The sequence below is a fragment of the Triticum aestivum genome, chromosome 7D (assembly GCF_018294505.1).
Source record: "Triticum aestivum cultivar Chinese Spring chromosome 7D, IWGSC CS RefSeq v2.1, whole genome shotgun sequence".
NCBI lineage: Eukaryota > Viridiplantae > Streptophyta > Magnoliopsida > Poales > Poaceae > Triticum > Triticum aestivum.
Window position 1 is genome coordinate 99,246,701 of NC_057814.1, and position 10,742 is coordinate 99,257,442.

The following is a 10,742-nucleotide window of genomic DNA, read 5'->3' on the forward strand; positions in this document are numbered from 1 at the left end:
GCTCCTACAATAGGTCTGTCACCTAGCGGTGCATCAAGGACATAATTCTTCTGTGCAGCAATGAGGATAATCCTCAGATCACGGATCCAATCCACATCTTTGCTATCTTTCAACATAATTTTCTCTAGGAACATATCAAAAATAAACACAGGGAAGCAACAACGCGAGCTATTGATCTACAACATAATTTGCAAAAATACTATCAGGACTAAGTTCATGATAAATTTAGGTTCAATTAATCATATTACTTAAGAACTCCCACTTAGATAGACATCCCTCTAATCCATGATCCATATCAACTAAACCATGTCCGATCATCACGTGAGATGGAGTAGTTTCAACGGTGAACATCACTATGTTTGATCATATCTACTATATGATTCACGCTCGACCTTTTGGTCTCTGTGTTCCGAGGCCATATCTGTTATATGCTAGGCTCGTCAAGCTTAACCTGAGTATTCCGCGTGTGCAACTGTTTTGCACCCGTCGTATTTGAACGTAGAGCCTATCACACCCGATCATCACGTGGTGTCTCAGCACGAAGAACTTTCGCAACGGTGCATACTCAGGGAGAACAATTATACCTTGATAATTTAGTGAGAGATCATCTTATAATGTTACCGTCAATCAAAGCAAGATAAGATGCATAAAAGATAAACATCACATGCAATCAATATAAGTGATATGATATGACCATCATCATCTCGTGCTTGTGATCTCCATCTTCAAAGCACCGTCATGATCACCATCGTCACCGGCGCGACACCTCGATCTCCATCGTAGCATCGTTGTCGTCTCGCCAATCTTATGCTTCTACGATTATCGCTACCTCTTAGTGATAAAGTAAAGCATTACAGGGCGATTGCATTGCATACAATAAAGCGACAAACATATGGCTCCTGCCAGTTCCCGATAACTCGGTTACAAAACATGATCATCTCATACAATAAAATTTAGCATCATGTCTTGACCATATCACATCCCAACATGCCCTGCAAAAACAAGTTAGACGTCCTCTACTTTGTTGTTGCAAGTTTTACGTGGCTGCTATGGGCTTAGCAAGAACCGTTCTCACCTACGCATCAAAACCACAACGATAGTTTGTCAAGTTGGTGCTGTTTCAACCTTCGCAAGGACCGGGCGTAGCCACACTCAGTTCAACTAAAGTTGGAGAAACTGACACCCGCCAGCCACCTATGTGCACAGCACGTCGGTAGAACCAGTCTCGCGTAAGCGTACGCGTAATGTCGGTCCGGGCCGCTTCATCCAACAATACCGCCGAACCAAAGTATGAAATGTTGGTAAGCAGTATGACTTATATCGCCCACAACTCACTTGTGTTCTACTCGTGCATATGACATCTACGCATAAAACCAGGCTCTGATACCACTATTGGGGAATGTACTAATTTCAAAAATTTCTTACGCACACGCAAGATCATGGTGATGCATAGCAACGAGAGGGGAGAGTGTTGTCCACGTACCCTCGTAGACCGAAAGCGGAAGCGTTAACACAACGCGGTTGATGTAGTCGTACGTCTTCACGATTCGACCGATCAAGTACCAAACGCACGGCACCTCCGAGTTCAGCACATGTTCAGCTCGATGACGTCCCTCGAACTCCGATCCAGCTGAGTGTTGAGGGAGAGTTTCGTCAGCACGACGGCGTGGTGACGATGATGATGTTGTACCGACGCAGGGCTTCGCCTAAGCACCGCTACGATATTATCGAGGTGTAATATGGTGGAGGGGGCACCGCACACGGCTAAGAGATCAATAGATCAGTTGTTGTGTCTATGGGGTGCCCCCCTGCCCCTGTATATAAAGGAGCAAGGGGGGAGGCGTCCGGCCTAGGAGGAGGGCACGCCAAGGGGGGGAGTCCTACTCCCACCGGGAGTAGGACTCCTCCTTTCCTTGTTGGAGTAGGAGAAGGGAAGGGAGAAGGAGAAGGAAGGAAGGGGCGCCCCCCTCCCTAGTCCAATTCGGACTAGTCCATGGGGAGGGATGCGGCCACCCTTTGGGGCCTTTCTCTCCTTTCCCGTATGGCCCATTAAGGCCCAATACGAATTCCTATAACTCTCCGGTACTCCAAAAAATACCTGAATCACTCGGAACCTTTAAGATGTCCGAATATAGTCGTCCAATATATCAATCTTTACGTCTCGACCATTTCGAGACTCCTCGTCATGTCCCCGATCTCATCCGGGACTCCGAACTCCTTCGGTACATCAAAACTCATAATAAAACTGTCATCGTAACGTTAAGCGTGCGGACCCTACGGGTTCGAGAACTATATAGACATGACCGAGACACGTCTCCGGTCAATAACCAATAGCGGGACCTGGATGCCCATATTGGCTCCCACATATTCTATGAAGATCTTTATCGGTCATACCACATAACAACATACATTCTTCCCTTTGTCATCGGTATGTTACTTGCCCGAGATTCGATCGTCGGTATCTTAATACCTAGTTCAATCTCTTTACCGGCAAGTCTCTTTACTCGTTCCGTAATACATCACCTCGCAACAAACTCATTAGTTGCAATGCTTGCAAGGCTTAAGTGATGTGCATTACCGAGAGGGCCCAGAGATACCTCTCCGACAATCGGAGTGACAAATCCTAATCTCGAAATACGCCAACCCAACAAGTACCTTCGGAGACACCTGTAGAGCACCTTTATAATCACCCAGTTACGTTGTGATGTTTGGTAGCACACAAAGTGTTCCTCCGGTAAACGGGAGTTGCATAATCTCATAGTCATAGGAACATGTATAAGTCATGAAGAAAGCAATAGCAACATACTAAACGATCGAGTGCTAAGCTAACGGAATGGGTCAAGTCAATCACATCATTCTCCTAATGATGTGATCCTGTTAATCAAATGACAACTCATGTCTATGGCTAGGAAACATAACCATCTTTGATCAACGAGCTAGTCAAGTAGAGGCATACTAGTGACACTCTGTTTGTCTATGTATTCACACATGTATCATGTTTCCGGTTAATACAATTCTAGCATGAATAATAAACATTTATCATGATATAAGGAAATAAATAATAACTTTATTATTGCCTCTAGGGCATATTTCCTTCACCCGCAACTAGCTCATTAGTTACATTGCTTGCCAGGCTTATAGTGATGTGCATTACCGAGAGGGCCCAGAGATACCTCTCCAATACACGGAGTGACAAATCCTAATCTCGATCTATGCCGACTCAAGAAACACCTTCGGAGACACCAGTAGAGCATCTTTATAAACCCAGTTATGTTGTGACGTTTGATAGCACACAAGGTGTGCCTCCGGTATTCGGGAGTTGCATAATCTCATAGTCATAGGAACATGCATAAGTCATGAAGAAAGCAATAGCAACAAAAACAAATGGTCATTACGCTAAGCTAACGGATGGGTCTTGTCCATCACATAATTCTCTAATAATGTGATCTTGTTCATCAAATGACAACACATGTCTATGGTCGGGAAACTTAACCATCTTTGATTAACGAGCTAGTCAAGTAGAGGCATACTAGGGACTCTCTGTTTGTCTATGTATTCACACATTTACTAAGTTTCCGGTTTAATACAATTATAGCATGAATAATAAACATTTATCATGTTATAAGGAAATATAAATAAAAACTTTATTATTGCCTCTAGGGCATATTTCCTTCATCTACTTGATGAAACATAAGTCTGAAACATTTGAAAAGTTCAAAGAATTTCAGAGTGAAGTGGAAAATCATCGTAACAAGAAAATAAAGTATCTACGATCTGATCGTGGAGGTGAATATTTGAGTTATGAGTTTGGTCTTCATTTGAAACAGTGCAGAATAGTTTCGCAACTCACGCCACCTGGAACACCAAGTGTAATGGTGTGTCCGAACATCGTAATCGTACTTTATTAGATATGGTGCGATCTATGATGTCTCTTACTGATTTACCAGTATCTTGGGGTTATGCTTTAGAGATGGCTGCATTCACGTTAAATAGGGCACCATCTAAATCCATTGAGACGACACCATATGAACTGTGGTTTGGCAAGAAACCCAAGTTGTCGTTTCTTAAAGTTTGGGGCTGTGATGCTTATGTGAAAAAGCTTCAACCTGATAAGCTCGAACCCAAATCGGAGAAATGTGTCTTCATAGGATACCCAAAGGAGACTGTTGGGTACACCTTCTATCACAGATCCGTAGGCAAGATATTCGTTGCTAAGAATGGATCCTTTCTACAGAAGGAGTTTCCCTCGAATGAAGTGAGTGGGAGGAAAGTAGAACTTGATGAGGTAATTGTACCTGCTCCCTTATTGGAAAGTAGTTCATCACCAAAATCAGTTCCAGTGATTCCTACACCAATTAGTGAGGAAGCTAATGATAATGATCATGAAGTTTTTGATCAAGTTACTACCGAACCTCGTAGGTCAACCAGGGTAAGATCCGCACTAGAGTGGTATAGTAATCCTGTTCTGGATGTCATGTTACTTGACCACGATGAACCTACGAACTATAAGGAAGCGATGATGAGTCTCCTAGCTCCCTCTACCTATAAATAAGTGATCCCCCTAATTTTTCGCGCAGACGAAACCCTAACCCCTTCCCCTCTCCACCGCCGGACGCGTCCGTCCCACGCCGGACGAACCCGCGCCGCTGCCCGCAGCCAACCGGGGCGTGCCACGTCAGTACCCCGGCCACCCTCCACCGCGCGGCCCGGCGAGCCCGAGTCGGGCCCCGCCGAGCCCATCTCTGTCCGCCGCCAGGTCCCGCGTGAGCCCCGCCCCGCGCCGCCGAAGCCCGGCGCCGCCACGGCTCCGCCCGCGTCCGCCGCCGACCGCCTCCGCCGTCCGTCGCCGCCGCGCCTTGGCGCCGGCGCCCATGCGCGCCTCGCCGCCTCACCCGAAGCCCGTGGACGCCGCCGCCCGCGCCTTCCCCGGCCTCCTCCCTCGCCGGCCCGAACTCCGGCCATCTCCTTCAACTCCGGTGGAGACCCGGTGGACCTCGAAGTCCGTGCCCGTAGAACCCTAGATCTGGAGAGGTTGAACCCTGAAAATCCTCTAAGTCCCGAAAATATCACTTTATGTTGCTCTGTTCATCATGGCATATCTCATTGGATACTGCTCCGTTTTATGCGTGAGATATATCGAAATGTTCATCACGAGATGCTCCTCATTTTGTTCTATTGTGCCATGCTCCTTTGAGTTAATCTTGATGCCCAAATCTCTGGTGCAAGAGTGCTATATGATGTTTACTGCTGTCACTTATCAGAACTTGATGTTTTGTTATTGTTGTTGCATTTGATGTGTGCATCTTATGGGCATGAACTCTACAGGTGTTTTGATCTATGCCATGCCATCTTTATAGAGGTGTATGCCATGCTTATTTTGGATATGTTCAGTAATGATGTTTTGTATATATAGTTGTGCTCTATCCATCCATGCCCCTGTTTGCAATTATGGAGTGAACTATCATGTCTTAATCTTGCTCTACTTTTACTATAAAATGTTCCTGGCAGAATGTTAACATGATATTTAATTTTTCCAAGGTTGTTGTAGTTGATTCCATACACGCTATGAACTTGCTCTTGCCATGGTTAGCTTCATAAACATGCCATCTTGCTGTAGGTATGCTTGTTTCGTCATGCATTGCTTTGTGATGAGTGAATCGAGCTCACAAAGTTGCCTTCATAATTCTGTTAATGCCATGCCCTGTTTTCTGCTAAGTATGGAACCTGTTAACGAAACTTGCTATGTTTACATGGGTGCCATCATATCTTCTGTGCATTTTTGGCTCATGATCAGTAAGGGACTTTTGTTATATGCATTTAGTAGATTGATTCCATGCCTTGTTTTGCTATGTTAAGTTCCTGTAGCATGTGTTTTTCTTTCTCTGAACATTGCTACCTGATGCTGTTTCAGCCATGTTCAGTATTTTCACCAAGTCTGTGAAGCTGATATCTTTTGCACTTTTGCCATGCTTGTTTGAACCTGTTATATTGTGATCTAGCCGTAGCTCAGTGTTCATCTTTTGTCAAGCACCTCCTGTAGATCACTGCCATATGCTTTGTTATTATGTTGAGGTGCTGTAGTATAGCTACTTGATGTATTCTAAGTGCTATCATGCTGTTAATCGCAGAATTATGTCATTTTTGTTTTGCTTGCCATTTGCAAACCGTGCATCCGTTTCCGGTGATCTTTATATCGATTTCGACCGAAATCATCTCATATTTCCAGTGGCATCCTTGGTTTGCCAAGTTGTTGCCTTGTTCATCCTTTTTCTTCCGGAGCACGCATATGCATCGCATATCACATCTCGCATATCATGCATGTATTGCATCATGTTGCTTGTGCATTTCCCGTGATTGATTGTGGTTCCATTGCTTGTGTTCTTGCTGTGGGTAGAGCCGGGAGACGAGTTCGTGAATGAGGAACCTGTTGTGTACGCTTACGAGGATCAAGCTTTCGACAACTCTGAGAACCTTGCAGGCAAGATGACCATACCCTCGAAATCACTTCTATCTTTGCTTTGCTAGTTGTTCGTTCCATTGCTATGCTGCGCTACCTACCACTTGCTATATCAGGCCTCCCATATTGCCATGTCAAGCCTCTAACCATCCTTTCCTAGCAAACCGTTGTTTGGCTAAGTTACGGCTTTTGCTCAGCCCTTCTTATAGCATTGCTAGTTGCAGGTGAAGTTGAAGTTGGTTCCATTTTGGAACATGGATATTTTTGGGATATCACAATATCTCTTATTTTAATTAATGCATCTATATATTTGCTAAAGGGTGGAAGGCTCGGCCTTATGCCTGGTGTTTTTGTTCCACTCTTGCCGCCCTAGTTTCCGTCATACCGGTGTTATGTTCCTTGATTTTGCGTTCCTTACGCGGTTGGGTGATTAATGGGACCCCCTTGACAGTTCGCTTTGGTTGAAACTCCTCCAGCAAGGCCCAACCTTGGTTTTACATTTGACAACCTAAGCCTTTTTCCCTTGGGTTTTCGTGAGCCCGAGGGTCATCTTTATTTAAGCCCCGCCCCCCCCCCCCCCGGGACAGTGCTCCTTCGAGTGTTGGTCCGAACCGAGCAACCTGCAGGGCCACCTCGGGGCAACTTGAGGGCTGGTTTTACTCGTAGCTTGACTTATCCGGTGTGCCCTGAGAACGAGATATGTGCAGCTCCTATCGGGATTTGTCGGCACATCTGGCGGCTTTGCTGGTCTTGTTTTAACATTGTCGAAATGTCTTGTAAACCGGGATTCCGAGACTGATCGGGTCTTCCCGGGAGAAGGTTTAGCCTTCGTTGACCGTGAGAGCTTATAATGGGCTAAGTTGGGACACCCCTGTAGGGTATTATCTTTCGAAAGCCGTGCCCGCGGTTATGAGACAGATGGGAATTTGTTAATGTCCGGTTGTAGAGAACTTGGCACTTGACTTAATTAAAATGCATCCACCGTGTGTAGCCGTGATGGTCTCTTTTCGGCGGAGTCCGGGAAGTGAACACGGTTCGGGTTATGAATGCACGTAAGTAGTTTCAGGATCACTTCTTGATCATTTTCTAGCTTCGCGGCCGTTGCGTTGCTTCTCTTCTCGCTCTCTTTTGCGTATGTTAGCCACCATATATGCTTAGTGCTTGCTGCAGCTCCACCTCATTACCCCGTCCTTTCCTATAAGCTTAAACAGTCTTGATCTCGCGGGTGTGAGATTGCTGAGTCCTCGTGACTCACAGATTCTACCAAAACAGTTGCAGGTGCCGATGATACCAGTGCAGATGACGCAACCGAGATCAAGTGGGAGTTCGACAAGGAACATGGTCGTTACTATGTTTCTTTTCCGGATGATCAGTAGTGGAGCCCAGTTGGGACGATCGGGGATCTAGCATTTGGGGTTATCTTATTTTCATTTGGATTTGACCGTAGTCGGTCTATGTGTGGATTTTGGATGATGTATGAATTAAATTATGTATTGTGTGAAGTGGCGATTGTAAGCCAACTCTCGTTATCCCATTCTTCTTCATTACATGGGATTGTGTGAAGATGACCCTTCTTGCGACAATACCTACAATGCGGTTATGCCTCTAAGTCGTGCCTCGACACGTGGGAGATATCGCTGCATCGTGGGCGTTACATGGGATCCATGTATGATTATAAAGTGTGGACTTTCGTTGACTTGCCCGATGATCGGCAAGCCATATAGAATAAATGGATCTTCAAGAAGAAGACTGACGCTGACGGTAATGTTACTGTCTACAAAGCTTGACTTGTTGCAAAAGGTTTTCGACAAGTTCCAGGAGTTGACTGCGAAGAGACCTTCTCACCCGTAGCGATGCTTAAGTCTGTCCGAATCATGTTAGCAATTGCCGCATTTTATGATTATGAAATTTGGCAAATGGATGTCAAAACTGCATTCCTTAATGGATTTCTTAAAGAAAAGTTGTATATGATGCAACCAGATGGTTTTTGTCAATCCTAAAGGTGCTAACAAAGTGTGCAAGCTCCAGCGATCCATTTATGGACTGGCGCAAGCCTCTCGGAGTTGGAATATACGCTTTGATAGTGTGATCAAAGCATATGGGTTTATACAGACTTTTGGAGAACCTGTATTTACAAGAAAGTGAGTGGGAGCTCTGTAGCATTTCTAATATTATATGTGGATGCATATTGTTGATTGGAAATGATACAGAATTTCTGAATAGCATAAAAGGATACTTGAATAAGAATTTTCAATGAAAGACCTCGGTGAAGCTGCTTACATATTGGGCATCAAGATCTATAGAGATAGATCAAGACGCTTAATTCGACTTTCACAAACACATACCTTGATAAGATTTTGAAAAAGTTCAAAATGGATTAGTCAAAGAAAGGGTTCTTGCCTGTGTTACAAGGTGTGAAGTTGAGTGAGACTCAATGCCCGACCACTACAGAATATAGAGAGAAAATGAAAGTCATTCCCTATGCCTCAACCATAGGTTCTATCATGTATGCAATGTTGTGTACCAGACCTGATGTGTGCCTTGCTATAAGTATAATAGGGAGGTACCAAAGTAATCCAGGAGTTGATCACTGGACAGCGGTCAAGAACATCCTGAAATACCTAAAAAGGACTAAGAATATGTTTCTCGTTTATGGAGGAGACAAAGAGCTCGTCGTAAATGGTTACGTCGATGCAAGCTTTGACTCTGATCTGGATGACCCTAAGTCGCAAACCGGATACATATTTATATTGAATGGTGGAGCTATCAGCTGGTGCAGTTCCAAACAGAGCGTCGTGGCGGGATCTACGTGTGAAGCCGAGTACATAGCTGCTTTGGAAGCAGCAAATGAAGGAGTCTGGATGAAGGAGTTCATATCTGATCTAGGTGTAATACCTAGTGCATTGGGTCCAATGAAAATATTTTGTTACAATACTGGAGTAATAGCCTTGGCGAAGGAATCCAGATTTCACAAGAGAACCAAGCACATCAAAAGACGCTTCAATCCCATCCGCGATCTAGTCAAGGAGGTAGACATAGAAGTTTGCAAAATACATACGGATCTGAATGTTGCAGACCCGTTGACTAAGCCTCTTCCACGAGCAAAACATGATCAACACCAAGACTCGATGGGTGTTAGAATCATCGCTATGTAATATAGATTATTGACTCTAGTGCAAGTGGGAGACTGAAGGAAATATGCCCTAGAGGCAATAATAAAGTTGTTATTTATACTTCCTTATATCATGATAAATGTTTATTATTCATGCTAGAATTATATTAACGGAAATTTAGTACATGTGTGAATACATAGACAAACAGAGTGTCCCTAGTATGCCTCTACTTGACTAGCTCGTTAATCAAAGATGGTTAAGTTTCCTAGCCATAGACATGTGTTGTCATTTGATGAACAGGATCACATCATTAGAGAATGATGTGATGGACAAGACCCACCCGTTAGCTTAGCACTATGATCGTTTAGTTTATTGTTATTGCATTCTTCATGACTTGTACATGTTCCTCTGACTATGAGATTATGCAACTCCCGAATACCGGAGGAACACTTAGTGTGCAATCAAACATCACAGCGTAACTGGGTGATTATAAAGATGCTCTACAGGTGTCTCCGATGGTGCTTGCTGAGTTGGCATAGATCGAGATTAGGATTTGTCACTCCGTGTATCGGAGAGGTATCTCTGGGCCCTCTCGGTAATGCACATCACTATAAGCCTTGCAAGCAATGTGACTAATGAGTTAGTTGCGGAATGATGCATTACGGAATGAGTAAAGAGACTTGCCGGTAATGAGATTGAAGTAGGTATGGTGATACCAACAATCGAATCTCGGGCAAGTAACATACCGATGACAAAGGGAACAACGTATGCTGTTATGCAGTTTGACCGATAAAGATCTTCATAGAATATGTAGGAGCCAATATGAGCATCAAGGTTCCGCTATTGGTTATTGGCCGGAGATGTGTCTCGGTCATGTCTACATAGTTCTCGAACCCGTAGGGTCCGCACGCTTAACGTTCGATGATGATTTGTATTATGAGTTTACGTGATTTGATGACTGAAGGTTGTTCCGAGTCCCGGATGAGATCACGGACATGACGAGGAGTCTCTAAATGGTCGAGACATAAAGATTGATATATTGGACGATGTTATTCGAACACCGGATGAGTTCCGGGAGGTACTGAATAATTATCGTAGTGCTGGAGGGTTATCGGAACCCCCGGGGCAACTAATGGGCCTCGATGGGCCTTAGTGGTAAGAGAGGAAGGGCC